Source organism: Oncorhynchus gorbuscha, unplaced genomic scaffold (genome assembly GCF_021184085.1).
Source record: "Oncorhynchus gorbuscha isolate QuinsamMale2020 ecotype Even-year unplaced genomic scaffold, OgorEven_v1.0 Un_scaffold_1344, whole genome shotgun sequence".
Lineage (NCBI taxonomy): Eukaryota > Metazoa > Chordata > Actinopteri > Salmoniformes > Salmonidae > Oncorhynchus > Oncorhynchus gorbuscha.
In genome coordinates, this window is record NW_025746147.1 from 47,501 (window position 1) to 63,963 (window position 16,463).

Here is a 16,463-nt window from a genome sequence, read left to right on the forward strand (position 1 = left end):
AGGGAGCGAAGAGCATCTGAAAGTCGTGTTCACAGTATTTCCTGCCTTCAAACTGTCAGGAGAAAAAGGCTGCTTCACTCACACAATATATCCAAACATTGAACAGTTTGACATTTTAAGTGGCAACTTTCCTCAAATTCCCCAGTTTCCAGAAAACCTGGATGGAATAAACCAGAAATCCAGAATCCTCCAACCATGATTTTTTGGAAATTCTGGGAATTTTGCGGGAAATTACAGGAATTCTGCAACCCTACATTTTATGGCCTGTGTTAGTCTACCTCATAGAAGAGCCCCTCGGGGAACTGCTGGAAGCACTGTGCGCAGACGAAGCAGCCCTCGTGGTACAGCTCCCCGTTGCTGTTGACGATCTTCTCTGCCGGGGCGAATCCGCTCTTACAGCGCTCGCACGACGCGTTCGCCAGGGCGTTCGCCATGTTGCTATAGTGACAAAAATGAAAGTATGAAGATCAGAACAGACGACGACTCCAGAATTATTTGCTGCTCTTCTGTTGATCACTTTGACACAGAAATCCCTGTGAAATTAGCCCAAATCTGTTTGTGGTCTTGCGCAACTCAACTGACTGCAAGAGTTGGCACAATAACGACAAGAGACTGGCCCTCTGGCTCCCACACAGCAGCAGAGTCTACTGGAGGGGGCTTGAATAGGAGACTGGCCCTCTGGCTCCCACACAGCAGCAGAGTCTACTGGAGGGGGCTTGAATAGGAGACTGGCCCTCTGGCTCCCACACAGCAGCAGAGTCTACTGGAGGGGGCTTGAATAGGAGACTGGCCCTCTGGCTCCCACACAGCAGCAGAGTCTACTGGAGGGGGCTTGAATAGGAGACTGGCCCTCTGGCTTCCACACAGCAGCAGAGTCTCCTGGAGGGGCTTGAATAGGAGACTGGCCCTCTGGCTCCCACACAGCAGCAGAGTCTCCTGGAGGGGGCTTGAATAGGAGACTGGCCCTCTGGCTCCCACACAGCAGCAGAGTCTCCTGGAGGGGGCTTGAATAGGAGACTGGCCCTCTGGCTCCCATACAGCAGCAGAGTCTCCTGGAGGGGGCTTGAATTTATTTATTTATTTCACCTTTATTTAACCAGGTAGGCAAGTTGAGAACAAGTTCTCATTTACAATTGCGACCTGGCCAAGATAAAGCAAAGCAGTTCGACAGATACAACGACACAGAGTTACACATGGAGTAAAACAAACATACAGTCAATAATACAGTATAAACAAGTCTATATACAATGTGAGCAAATCAGGTGAGAAGGGAGGTAAAGGCAAAAAGGCCATGGTGGCAAAGTAAATACAATATAGCAAGTAAAACACTGGAATGGTAGTTTTGCAATGGAAGAATGTGCAAAGTAGACATAAAAATAATGGGGTGCAAAGGAGCAAAATAAATAAATAAATACATTAAATACAGTTGGGAAAGAGGTAGTTGTTTGGGCTAAATTATAGGTGGGCTACGTACAGGTGCAGTAATCTGTAAGATGCTCTGACAGTTGGTGCTTAAAGCTAGTGAGGGAGAAGCTAGTGAGGGAGAAGCTAGTGAGGGAGAAGCTAGTGAGGGAGAAGCTAGTGAGGGAGAAGCTAGTGAGGGAGAAGCTAGTGAGGGAGAAGCTAGTGAGGGAGAAGCTAGTGAGGGAGAAGCTAGTGAGGGAGAAGCTAGTGAGGGAGAAGCTAGTGAGGGAGAAGCTAGTGAGGGAGAAGCTAGTGAGGGAGAAGCTAGTGAGGGAGAAGCTAGTGAGGGAGAAGCTAGTGAGGGAGAAGCTAGTGAGGGAGAAGCTAGTGAGGGAGAAGCTAGTGAGGGAGAAGCTAGTGAGGGAGATGAGTGTTTCCAGAATAGACCAATGCAATGTGCAAAGACATCCAAAGAGAGTTAGTTACTCCAACAGGGAACTGCTGGGCTGTTGGAAATCTGCCTTGAGTGTCCACAGAAATAACACTGGCAAAGGTTTGAGTAAACATGTTCCTCTACTTCAGATCAGTGTTTTGCAGAGTGGGGGGGGGGTGCATCCCAAATAGCACTCTATTCCCTATATGGTGGACTAATTTTAACCACAGCCCTATGGCTGGTTAAAGTTAGTGCACTACATAGGTAATAGGGAGCCATTTGGGACACAAAGACAAGTATGGTTTTAGGGGCGGGGCCTTGTCCCTCAGACAGTCTCTTACGCAAATCATATTACTCACAGAACACTGCTGTCCCCCAGACAGTCTCTTACTCAAATCATATTACTCACAGAACACTGCTGTCACCCAGACAGTCTCTTACTCAAATCATATTACTCACAGAACACTGCTGTCACCCAGACAGTCTCTTACTCAAATCATATTACTCACAGAACACTGCTGTCACCCAGACAGTCTCTTACTCAAATCATATTACTCACAGAACACTGCTGTCACCCAGACAGTCTCTTACTCAAATCATATTACTCACAGAACACTGCTGTCACCCAGACAGTCTCTTACTCAAATCATATTACTCACAGAACACTGCTGTCACCCAGACAGTCTCTTACTCAAATCATATTACTCACAGAACACTGCTGTCACCCAGACAGTCTCTTACTCAAATCATATTACACACAGAACACTGCTGTCACCCAGACAGTCTCTTACTCAAATCATATTACTCACAGAACACTGCTGTCACCCAGACAGTCTCTTACTCAAATCATATTACTCACAGAACACTGCTGTCACCCAGACAGTCTCTTACTCAAATCATATTACTCACAGAACACTGCTGTCACCCAGACAGTCTCTTACTCAAATCATATTACTCACAGAACACTGCTGTCACCCAGACAGTCTCTTACTCAAATCATATTACTCACAGAACACTGCTGTCACCCAGACAGTCTCTTACTCAAATCATATTACTCACAGAACACTGCTGTCACCCAGACAGTCTCTTACTCAAATCATATTACTCACAGAACACTGCTGTCACCCAGACAGTCTCTTACTCAAATCATATTACTCACAGAACACTGCTGTCACCCAGACAGTCTCTTACTCAAATCATATTACTCACAGAACACTGCTGTCCCCATGGAGAGACACACGTTGCTCAGGGTCTTGTGTCCTAATTTGGTCATCTGAGAGCAGTCAGACAGACATGATAGATCATAGCTGTCTGGTGGTAATTCAGTGTTGGTTTAATTCCTAACGTTATACAACCCCAAATTAAGTGCCAATTAATTACAACACGGTCTACAAATAGACCGCGTGTAATGATCCAAATAATCAAACTGGTTTAAATTTGAAAATAGATTGAATGTTTCGATTTAAAAGGGTTAAATAAACTAACCAACTAAGAGGCTAACGTTACCAAGCTAGAGAGGGAAAAACAAACAAGAGTTTGAAGTAGCTAACGTTAGCAAGTTCACAACAACACACACGTCCACTCACTTGACGTTACCAGCCTACTGTAGCAGGCAGGTTAGCGAATTAACTAGTTAGTTAACTTTATTTAAAAGCTAATTTAATGTTTCAAGACGATTCCCATGCCTATCGTTTAAAAAAAAATCACTATAGGTGTTAAACTTTATCGCATACAGTACCGCACCGAACAAATGAGCTAACGTTAGCTGCCCGGCTAGCTGTTAGCATGCTAACCTAAATTCCAGTGTTGTTACTTGTATCCAAGCTCTTACCTGCCCGTCATTTCTACTACTCCCAGCATCACCTATCAACACCACCGTTTCAGAAACGTATCGACTTTTCCCCGGGGGTCTTCAAATAGGACGAGTAATGGATTGACTCCTACCTAACCAACTAGCATATATATATATTTTCTCTCCTCCAGTATCTTGGTGGAGCCACCCTTTCCTCGGTAGCTGGCGTTGTCTAAAGAAAAGGGACGGAATAGCGCCCCCTAACGGGTATTACTATAATAATAATATATGCCATTTAGCAGACGCTTTTATCCAAAGCGACTTACAGTCATGTGTGCATACATTCTACGTATGGGTGGTCCCGGGAATCGAACCCACTACCCTGGCGTTACAAGCGCCATGCTCTACTAACTGAGCTACAGAAGGACCATCCAGTATTACATTGATAGCACTCCTGTTGCCCTGACTGCAGCGGCCCTGGCGTTCTTCTGAACCAGGGGTGGCCGACATACTTCCCCCTGGCGTTCTTCTGAACCAGGGGTGGCCGACATACATCCCCCTGGCGTTCTTCTGAACCAGGGGTGGCCGACATACTTCCCCCTGGCGTTCTTCTGAACCAGGGGTGGCCGACATACATCCCCCTGGCGTTCTTCTGAACCAGGGTTGGCCGACATACATCCCCCTGGCGTTCTTCTGAACCAGGGTTGGCCGACATACATCCCCCTGGCGTTCTTCTGAACCAGGGTTGGCCGACATACATCCCCCTGGCGTTCTTCTGAACCAGGGGTGGCCGACATACATCCCCTGGCGTTCTTCTGAACCAGGGGTGGCCGACATACATCCCCCTGGCGTTCTTCTGAACCAGGGGTGGCCGACATACATCCCCCTGGCGTTCTTCTGAACCAGGGTTGGCCGACATACATCCCCCTGGCGTTCTTCTGAACCAGGGGTGGCCGACATACATCCCCCTGGCGTTCTTCTGAACCAGGGGTGGCCGACATACATCCCCCTGGCGTTCTTCTGAACCAGGGGTGGCCGACATACATCCCCCTGGGCGGCGGGAGGTTTGAATAACAAATATTAACGCTTTTGTGGGGGAATTATTATTTTGGGTTAACGAAAATAATAATGTAAACACTCCAGGACACTCGTGAACGTCTAAAACTAGATAGAGAGTATGTAGAAAATATAATGGACCATTTTCAAATAACTGCAGCTTTTCTGAATTTTTTAATTCTGATGTGGTCAATGAGACAAAAAATTCCCACCCCTGTTCTAGACCCCTAACCAGCTGTTCCAATACTTTGAATATGCATCACACCTCTGCAATGACTGGATAGACATGCCTGAGTGAGTCAAATCAACGTTTATTGGTTGTGGACACAGATTTGCAGATGTCATTGCAGATGCTGCAAAACGCTTGTCACAGAAGTTTGACCAGGCAAAAGGTAGAATTTGAAATTGTGGTATTTTGTTAGGATCCCCATTAGCTGCTTACTTAAGTACTGCTCTTTTCATGATATAGACCAGCGTTTCCCAAACTCAGTCCTTGAGACCCCAAGGGGGCACTTTGGGGGCTGTGCCCTAACACTACAAGGCTGATTCAAATAATCAACTCGCCATCCAGTTTTGATCATTTGAATCAGCTGTGTATTGTTTGGGCTAAAACCAAAACGTGTAATCCCTGGGGTCCCGAGGAGCTGACAGACTGAAGAGGTGAAACCAGGTGAAAACCATGATCCTTTATTGATGTCACGTGTTAAATCCACATAAATCTGTGTAGATTAAGGGGAGGAAATTGGTTAATGAAGGATTTTTAAATCTTGATACATGGATTGTGTATGTGCGCCATTCAGAGGGTGAATGGGCAAGACAAATAATTGAAGTGCCTTTGAATGGGCAATACAAATATTTAAGTGCTTTTGAACGGGGTATGGTAGTAGGTGCCAGGAGAACTGGTTTGTGTGAAGAACTGCAACGCTGCTTAGTTCTTCACACTCGGACCGTTTCCCGTGTGTATTACGAACGGTCCACCACCCAAAGGACATCAGCCAACTTGACACAACTGTAGGAAGCATTGTAGTCAATATGGGCCAGCATCCCCGTGGAACGCTTTTATAGGACTATTTCACGCCATATGTATTAAATTCAAAATAACATGAAAAATAAAGATGAGAATGTAAACATTTTTGAGGACGGGTGAAATAAAGGATGTTGAAATCAAAAATCTGTCAATTGAGAGCTAAATGTAAAGAATTGTAGGTCCGCTAGTTTGAGTGACGGTTCGGTCTTAACCCAATCAATGAACATGACAGGCTTTTTTTTCCTATTGCCTATTTAAATATACGGTCTGACGTAACCTCATTTTAGCTAACCTACTTCAAATTGTCAGTCACCGGTCAATAATATACGGATATTAGAAGCATGTCTATCTAATACATTTAATGACCATCTAACTACTTAGGTAAACATACGAATGACCTGTTGCACAACGTTCGGCGCAGGTGTATGGAGAACCAGTTACCAACACCTGCGCCGAACGTTGAGCAACAGGTACATTTAAAAACATATATATTTTTTTTACATTTGATTAATTTAGCAGTCGCTCTTATCCAGAGCGATTTACAAGATCAGTTAGGATTCAGTTCCTTGCTCAGGGGCACATTGACAGAGTTTTCACCTAGTCGGAGCTGGGATTCTAACCAGCAACCTCTCCGTGACTGGCCCATCGCTTTAACTGCCAGGTGTCATGGTAAATCAACATGGAGGCCTGAACTTACAGTGAATATCCGGCAGGAGGAGTAGTTGTATCATGAATGCACCAGTGAATACTGAACTGGTGTTTACTGTAAAAGAGAAGTTTCAATCCCACCCTTGCAATCTAAATTATGTTTTCTAACCTACATGTAGAAACCGGCGAGATTTAAACTTTTTCCTAAAGTGGTTATTGCACTTTTTGGAATCAAACTTTGATTTTCATATGTATAGTAGTGGATGAGTAGCTGGAGTGCCAGTCTGTTTGTGATATCATGCCAACTCCTTGTCACTCATTGGCTTGACAATGAGCAATGTTGCAAGACCACAACCAGATCTGAGACCACAACCAGATCGGAGACCACAACCAGATCTGAGACCACAACCAGATCTGAGACCACAACCAGATCGGAGACCACAACCAGATCTGAGACCACAACCAGATCGGAGACCACAACCAGATCTGAGACCACAACCAGATCTGAGACCACAACCAGATCGGAGACCACAACCAGATCTGAGACCACAACCAGATCTGAGACCACAACCAGATCTGAGACCACAACCAGATCTGAGACCACAACTAGATCTGAGACCACAACCAGATCGGAGACCACAACCAGATCTGAGACTACAACTAGATCTGAGACCACAACCAGATCTGAGACCATGCTAGTGGAGGAGTATTTGTTCTGTAGTTTTTGCAACTGGACAGTTGAGACACAGTGGATTAGGAAAGTATTCAGACCCCTTGATATTTCCACATTAAATTGTATATTTTCCCCACATTCATCTACACACAATAGCCCATAATGACAAAGCAAAACAGGTTTTTAGACAGTTTTGCAAATGTATTAAAATGAAAAACGGAAATATCATTCAGAGACTTGTCCTGAAGCCACTCCTGCGTTTCCTTGGCTGTGTGCTTAAGGTCATGTTGACCTGTTGGAAGGTGAACCTTTGCCACAGTCTGAGGTCCTGAGTGCTCTGGAGCAGCTTTTCATTAGGGATCTCTCTGTACTTTGCACCGTTTATCTTTCCCTCAAATCTTACTAGTTCCCAGTCCCTGCCGCTGAAAAACATTCCTACAGCATGATACTGCCACCTCCATGCTTCACCGTAGGGATGGTGCCAGGTTTCCTCCAGACGTGACGCTTGGCATTCAGGCCAAAGACTTCAATCTTGGTATCATCAGACCAGAGAATCCTTTTTCTCATGGTCTGAGAGGCCTTTAGGTGCCTTTTGGCAAACTCCAAGCGGGCTTTCATGTGCCTTTTACTGAGGAGTGGCTTCCATCTGGCCACTCTACCATAAAGGCCTGATTGGTGGAGTGCTGCAGAGATGGTTGTCCTTCTGGAAGGTCCTCCCATCTCCACAGATGAACTGGGTTCTTGGTCACCTCCCTGACCAAGGCCCTTCTCCCCCGATTGCTCAGTTTGGCCAGGTGGCCAGCTCTAGGAGTGTTGGTGGTTCCAACCTCCTTACATTTTAAGAATGATGGAGGCCACTGTAATCTTGGGGACCTTCAATGCTGCAGACATTCTTTGGTACCCTTTCCCAGATCTGTGCCTCGACACAATCCTGTCTCAGAGCTATACGGACAATTCCTTCAACCTCACGGCTTGGTTTTTGCTCTGACATGAACTGTGGGACCTTATATAGACAGGTTTGTGCCGTTCCAAATCATGTCCAATCAAAAATAATTTACCACAGGTGGACTCCAATCAAGTTCTAGAAACATCTCTAGGATGATCAATGGAAACAAGATGCACCTGACCTCAATTTTGAATCTCAAGCAAAGGGTCTGAATACTTACAGTTGAAGTTGGAAGTTTACATACACCTCTGCCAAATACATTTAAACTCAGTTTTCACATTTCCTGACATATAATCCTAGTAAAAACTCCCTGTTTTAGGTCAGTTAGGATCACCACTTTATTTTAAGAATGTGAAATGTCAGAATAATAGTAGAGAATATGATTTATTTCAACTTTTATTTCTTTCATCACATACCCAGTGGGTCAAAGTTTACATACACTCAGGTAGTATCTGGTAGTATTGCCTTTAAATTGTTTAACTTGGGTCTAATGTAGCCTTCCACAAGCTTTCCACAATAAGTTGGGTGAATTTTGGCCCATTCCTCCTGACAGAGCTGGTGTAACGAAGTCAGGTTTGTAGGCCTCCTTGCTCGCACACGCTTTTTCAGTTCTGCCCAAAGTTTCTATATGATTGAGGTCAGGGCTTTGTGATGACCACTCCAATACCTTGATTTTGTTGTCCTTAAGCCATTTTGCCACAACTTTGGAAGTATACTTGGGTTCATTGTCCCTTTGGAAGACCCATTTGCGACCAAGCTTTAACTTCCTGACTGATGTCTTGAGATGTTGCTTCAATATATCGACATAAATTTCCATCCTCATGATGCCACCTATTTTGTGAAATGCACCTGGCCCTCCTGCAGCAAAGCACCCACACATGATGCTGCCACCCCCGTGCTTCACGGTTGGGATGGTGTTCTTCGGGCTTGCAAGCCTCCCCTTTTTCCCTCCAAACATAACGATGGTCATTATGGCCAAACAGTTCTATTTTTGTTTCATCAGACCAGAGGACATTTCTCCAAAAAGTACGATCTTTGTCCCTGTGTGCAGTTGCAAACGGTAGTTTGGCTTTTTTTATGGCGGTTTTGGAGCAGTGGCTTCTTCCTTGCTGAGTGGCCTTTCAGGTTGTCGATATAGGACTTGTTTTACTGTGGATGTAGATACTTTTGTACCTGTTTCCTCCAACATCTTCACAAGGTCCTTTGCTGTTGTTCTGGGATTTGCACTTTTCGCACCAAAGTACGTTAATCTATAGGAGACAGAACACGTCTCCTTCCTGAGCGGTATGACGGCTGCGTGGGCCCATGGTGTTTATACTTGTGTACTATTGTTTGTACAGACGAACATGGTACCTTTAGGCGTTTGGAAATTGCTCCCAAGGATGAACCAGACTTGTGGAGGTCAACATTTTTTTTCTGAGGTCTTGGCTGATTTCTTTTCAAGCAAAGAGGCACTGAGTTTGAAGGTCGGCCTTGAAATACATCCACAGGTACACCTGCAATTGACTAAAATGATGTCAATTAGTCTATCTGAATAATTTTCTGGAATTTTCCAAGCTATTTAAAGGCACATTCAACTTGGTGTATGTAAACTTCTGACCCACTGGAATTGTGATACAGTGAATTATAAGTGAAATCATCTGTCTGTAAACAATTGTTGGAAAAATGACGTGTGTCATGCACAAAGTAGATGTCCTAACCGACTTTCCAAAACTATAGTTTGTTAACAAGAAATTTGTGGAGAGTTTGAAAAACAAGTTTTAATGACTCCAACCGAAGTGTATGTATTTCTGTTTTTTATTTTCAATACATTTGCAAACATTTCTAAAAACCTGTTTTTGCTTTGTCATTATGAGATATTGTGTGTAGATTGAGGGAAAAATGAATGTAATCAATTTTATAACAAGGCTGTAACGTAACAACGTGGAAATAGTCAGGGGGTCTGAATACTTTCTGAATGCTCTGTAAACCTGGGTCGACCCCCCCCCCCCACAGCTTGGAATGTAATCGATACACTTTTTGCAGTGGGTGTCCTTTAAAACATGCCCCCCTGCTATGTGGTTCAAATGTGTTACAGGTGACATCTGATCTGAAACAACCTTGTGAGTGTCAGGTGTAACATTAACAAAACAGATGGCACTGAAGGAGAAAGGCAACGTCTTATGAGTTCCAAACCCACTTTGCCAGTTTGTGACTTTTTTTCATGGTCATCTTTACTTTTCTTGTACAAGGAGTTCATACCATTATCACATATGACCATTCTGTAGCTCAGTTGGTAGAGCATGGCGCTTGTAACGCCAGGGTAGTGGGTTCGATCCCTGGGGCCACCCATACGTAGAATGTATGCACACATGACTGTAAGTCGCTTTGGATAAAAGCGTCTGCTAAATGGCATACATTGTTATATTATTATTATTATATTAAGCACTACTGGACATCAGATCGACAGTTATTAACCTTCGACCTCTATTTTCAGATCGCAAGGCCGCCGGGCCAGATGGAACTCCAGGGCGTGTTCTCAAAGCTGACCAGCTGGCAAAGTGTCTTCACTGACATTTTCAATCTGTCCTTGTCCCAGTCTATAATCCCAACATGTTTCAAGCTGACCACCATTTGTCCCTGTTCCCATGAACTCCATGGTAACCTGCCTAAATGCCTGTTATTATAAAGTGCTTTGAAAGGCTGGTCATGACACACATCTACCATCATCCCAGACACCCTGGACCTACTCCAGTTTGCATACCGCCCCCCTACAGATACACAGATCACGCAATCTCAATTGCACTTCACACTGCCCTCTCCCACCTGGACAAGAGGGGAAATAACTATGTGAGGATATTGTTCATAGACTATAGCTCAGCGTTCAACACCATAGTCCCCTCCAAGCGCATCACCAAGCTAGGGACACAGGGACTGAACACCTCCCTCTTCAACTGGATCCTGGACTTCCTGACGGGCTGGTCCTAGGTGGTGAGGGTAGGCAACAACACTGCTGCCTCTCTGATCCTCAACACGGGGGCCTCTTAGGGGTGTGTGCTTAGTCCCCTCCTGTACTCTCTGTTCACCTACAACCTCATGCCCAGGAACGACTCCAACGCCATCATCAAGTTCTCTGATGACACAACAGTGGTAGACCTGATCACTGACGGCAATGAGACAGGCTACAGGGAGGAGGTTATGGATTTAGCAGTGTGGTGCCAGGACAACAACCTCTCCCTCAACGTCAGTAAGATCAAGGAGCTGATCGTGGACTACAGGAGATCGAGGGGAGCACACCCTCATTTACATTGACAGGGCTGTAGGGCAGGTCGAGAGCTACAAGTTCCTTGGCATCCACATAACTCAGGACTTAACATGGTCCACATACACCCACACAGTCCTGAAGAGGGCATGACTGTGCCTCTTCCCCCTCAAAAGATGGAGAGATTTGGCACGGGCCATCGGATCCTCAAAATGTTCTACAGCTGCACCATCGAGAGCATCTTGACTGGCCGCATCACAACTTGGTATGGCAAATGTACTGCTCTCGACCGCAAAGCACTACAGAGGGTAGTGCCAACAGCCCAGTACATCACCGGGGCCGAGCTCCCTGCCATCCCAGACGTCTATATCAGGCGTGCCAAAGAAAGGCCCCAAAAATGACCCCAAACTTGAAGCCATAGATAGTTCACTCTGCTTCCGTCCAGCAAATGGTACCGGAGCATCAGCTCTTGGTCCAACAGGCTACCAGATAGTTTCTACCCTCGAGCCATTAGACTGATAAATAGTTCATTCATTGCCCACAGACACTTACCGACACAACACAAACATACATATAAACACACTTTTACACTCATCATATGCTTCTGCTACTCTGTTCATAGTTTTATTCTTATTATTATCTACCCTGCCTTCATGTTCATATCTACCTCAAATAGCTCATACCCCAGCACACTGATCTGGTACTGGTACTCCTGTATATACCCCAGCACACTGATCTGGTACTGGTACTCCTGTATATACCCCAGCACACTGATCTGGTACTGGTACTCCTGTATATAGCTCCACATTGATCTGGTACTGGTACTTCCTGTATATAGCTCCACATTGATCTGGTACTGGTACTTCCTGTATATAGCTCCACATTGATCTGGTAATGGTACTCCCTGTATATAGCTCCACATTGATCTGGTACTGGTACTTCCTGTATATAGCTCCACATTGATCTGGTACCGGTACTTCCTGTATATAGCTCCACATTGATCTGGTACTGGTACTCCCTGTATATACCTTCACATTGATCTGGTACTGGTACTTCCTGTATATAGCTCCACATTGATCTGGTACTCCCTGTATATAGCTCCACATTGATCTGGTACTCCCTGTATATACCTTCACATTGATCTGGTACTCCCTGTATATAGCTCCACATTGATCTGGTACTCCCTGTATATAGCTCCACATTGATCTGGTACTCCCTGTATATAGCTCCACATTGATCTGGTACTCCCTGTATATAGCTCCACATTGATCTGGTACTCCCTGTATATAGCTCCACATTGATCTGGTACTCCATGTATATAGCTCCACATTGATCTGGTACTGGTACTCCCTGTATATAGCTCCACATTGATCTGGTACTGGTACTCCCTGTATATAGCTCCACATTGATCTGGTACTCCCTGTATATAGCTCCACATTGATCTGGTACTCCCTGTATATAGCTCCACATTGATCTGGTACTCCCTGTATATAGCTCCACATTGATCTGGTACTCCCTGTATATAGCTCCACATTGATCTGGTACTCCCTGTATATAGCTCCACAGTGATCTGGTACTCCCTGTATATAGCTCCACACTGATCTGGTACTGGTACTCCCTGTATATAGCTCCACATTGATCTGGTACTCCCTGTATATAGCTCCACAGTGATCTGGTACTCCATATATATAGCTCCACATTGATCTGGTACTGGTACTCCCTGTATATAGCTCCACATTGATCTGGTACTCCCTGTATATAGCTCCACATTGATCTGGTACTCCCTGTATATAGCTCCACATTGATCTGGTACTCCCTGTATATAGCTCCACATTGATCTGGTACTCCCTGTATATAGCTCCACATTGATCTGGTACTCCATGTATATTGCTCCACATTGATCTGGTACTCCCTGTATATAGCTCCACATTGATCTGGTACTGGTACTCCCTGTATATACCTCCACATTGATCTGGTACTAGTACTCTCTATATAGCTCCACATTGATCTGGTACTGGTACTCCCTGTATATACCTCCACATTGATCTGGTACTGGTACTCCCTGTATATAGCTCCACATTGATCTGGTACTGGTACTCCCTGTATATACCTCCACATTGATCTGGTACTAGTACTCTCTATATAGCTCCACATTGATCTGGTACTGGTACTCCCTGTATATACCTCCACATTGATCTGGTACTGGTACTCCCTGTATATAGCTCCACATTGATCTGGTTCTGGTACTCCTTGTATATAGCTCCACATTGATCTGGTACTCCCTGTATATAGCTCCACATTGATCTGGTACTCCCTGTATATAGCTCCACATTGATCTGGTACTCCCTGTATATAGCTCCACAGTGATCTGGTACTCCCTGTATATAGCTCCACACTGATCTGGTACTGGTACTCCCTGTATATAGCTCCACATTGATCTGGTACTCCCTGTATATAGCTCCACAGTGATCTGGTACTCCATATATATAGCTCCACATTGATCTGGTACTGGTACTCCCTGTATATAGCTCCACATTGATCTGGTACTGGTACTCCCTGTATATAGCTCCACATTGATCTGGTACTGGTACTCCCTGTATATAGCTCCACATTGATCTGGTACTGGTACTTCCTGTATATAGCTCCACATTGATCTGGTACTGGTACTCCCTGTATATACCTTCACATTGATCTGGTACTGGTACTCCCTGTATATAGCTCCACATTGATCTGGTACTCCCTGTATATAGCTCCACATTGATCTGGTACTCCCTGTATATAGCTCCACATTGATCTGGTACTCCCTGTATATAGCTCCACATTGATCTGGTACTCCCTGTATATAGCTCCACATTGATCTGGGACTCCCTGTATATAGCTCCACATTGATCTGGTACTCCATGTATATTGCTCCACATTGATCTGGTACTCCCTGTATATAGCTCCACATTGATCTGGTACTGGTACTCCCTGTATATACCTCCACATTGATCTGGTACTAGTACTCTCTATATAGCTCCACATTGATCTGGTACTGGTACTCCCTGTATATACCTCCACATTGATCTGGTACTGGTACTCCTTGTATATAGCTCCACATTGATCTGGTTCTGGTACTCCTTGTATATAGCTCCACATTGATCTGGTACTGGTACTCCCTGTATATATCTCCACATTGATCTGGTACTGGTACTCCTGTATATAGCTCCACATTGATCTGGTACTGGTACTCCCTGTATATAGCTCCACATTGATCTGGTACTCCCTGTATATAGCTCCACATTGATCTGGTACTGGTACTCCCTGTATATATCTCCACATTGATCTGGTACTGGTACTCCCTGTATATAGCTCCACATTGATCTGGTACTCCCTGTATATAGCTCCACAGTGATCTGGTACTCCATATATATAGCTCCACATTGATCTGGTACTGGTACTCCCTGTATATACCTCCACATTGATCTGGTACTGGTACTCCCTGTATATAGCTCCACATTGATCTGGTTCTGGTACTCCTTGTATATAGCTCCACATTGATCTGGTACTGGTACTCCCTGTATATATCTCCACATTGATCTGGTACTGGTACTCCTGTATATAGCTCCACATTGATCTGGTACTGGTACTCCCTGTATATAGCTCCACATTGATCTGGTACTCCCTGTATATAGCTCCACATTGATCTGGTACTGGTACTCCCTGTATATACCTCCACATTGATCTGGTACTAGTACTCTCTATATAGCTCCACATTGATCTGGTACTGGTACTCCCTGTATATAGCTCCACATTGATCTGGTTCTGGTACTCCTTGTATATAGCTCCACATTGATCTGGTACTGGTACTCCTGTATATACCTCCACATTGATCTGGTACTAGTACTCTCTATATAGCTCCACATTGATCTGGTACTGGTACTCCCTGTATATAGCTCCACATTGATCTGGTTCTGGTACTCCTTGTATATAGCTCCACATTGATCTGGTTCTGGTACTCCTTGTATATAGCTCCACATTGATCTGGTACTGGTACTCCCTGTATATATCTCCACATTGATCTGGTACTGGTACTCCTGTATATAGCTCCACATTGATCTGGTACTGGTACTCCCTGTATATAGCTCCACATTGATCTGGTTCTGGTACTCCCTGTATATAGCTCCACATTGATCTGGTTCTGGTACTCCTTGTATATAGCTCCACATTGATCTGGTACTGGTACTCCCTGTATATACCTCCACATTGATCTGGTACTAGTACTCTCTATATAGCTCCACATTGATCTGGTACTGGTACTCCCTGTATATAGCTCCACATTGATCTGGTTCTGGTACTCCTTGTATATAGCTCCACATTGATCTGGTTCTGGTACTCCTTGTATATAGCTCCACATTGATCTGGTACTGGTACTCCCTGTATATATCTCCACATTGATCTGGTACTGGTACTCCTGTATATAGCTCCACATTGATCTGGTACTGGTACTCCCTGTATATAGCTCCACATTGATCTGGTACTCCCTGTATATAGCTCCACATTGATCTGGTACTGGTACTCCCTGTATATATCTCCACATTGATCTGGTACTGGTACTCCTGTATATAGCTCCACATTGATCTGGTACTCCCTGTATATACCTCCACATTGATCTGGTACTGGTACTCCTGTATATAGCTCCACATTGATCTGGTACTCCCTGTATATACCTCCACATTGATCTGGTACTCCCTGTATATTGCTCCATTGTTGTGTATTTCATTCCTCTTGAGTTACTGTTTTAATGTGTTTTACTCTGCATGGTCAGGTTGGGTTCATCAACAAGCATTTCACAGCCAAATCTACACTCATCGTATTCAAGCTCATGTGACAAATACGATGTGATTTTGATATGATTCTGCTGTGACATTGTTCCACGACCTGACTCAGATCTGGATGAACATGTGGAGGACATGGAAGAGAGAGAGAGAGAGAGAGAGAGAGAGAGAGAGAGAGAGAGAGAGAGAGAGAGAGAGAGAGAGAGAGATCTAGAGAGAGAGATACTTAGAGTATTTATTTCCCTTCCTTCCCGTTCTACTATCTGCAAGAGAGAGAGAGAAACATGATTTCTGAGGAATCGTAACAGAATGTGAGTCAAAAGAACAAGTGATTATAAAAACAGCGTAGCATAGTTCTTGGCAGAGGGTATTTGTTGCGCAAATGTGAGCCTTAACACACAGAGAGAGAATATTTCTGAGAAATCA

General features: G+C 44.5%; 1 pseudogene; it reads right to left on the minus strand.

Annotated features, from left to right (window-relative positions):
• LOC124022333 overlaps nt 1–3,782 on the minus strand; it is a 27,722-nt pseudogene extending 23,940 nt beyond the window's left edge.
• Between the last annotated feature and the right edge of the window lie 12,681 nt (nt 3,783–16,463).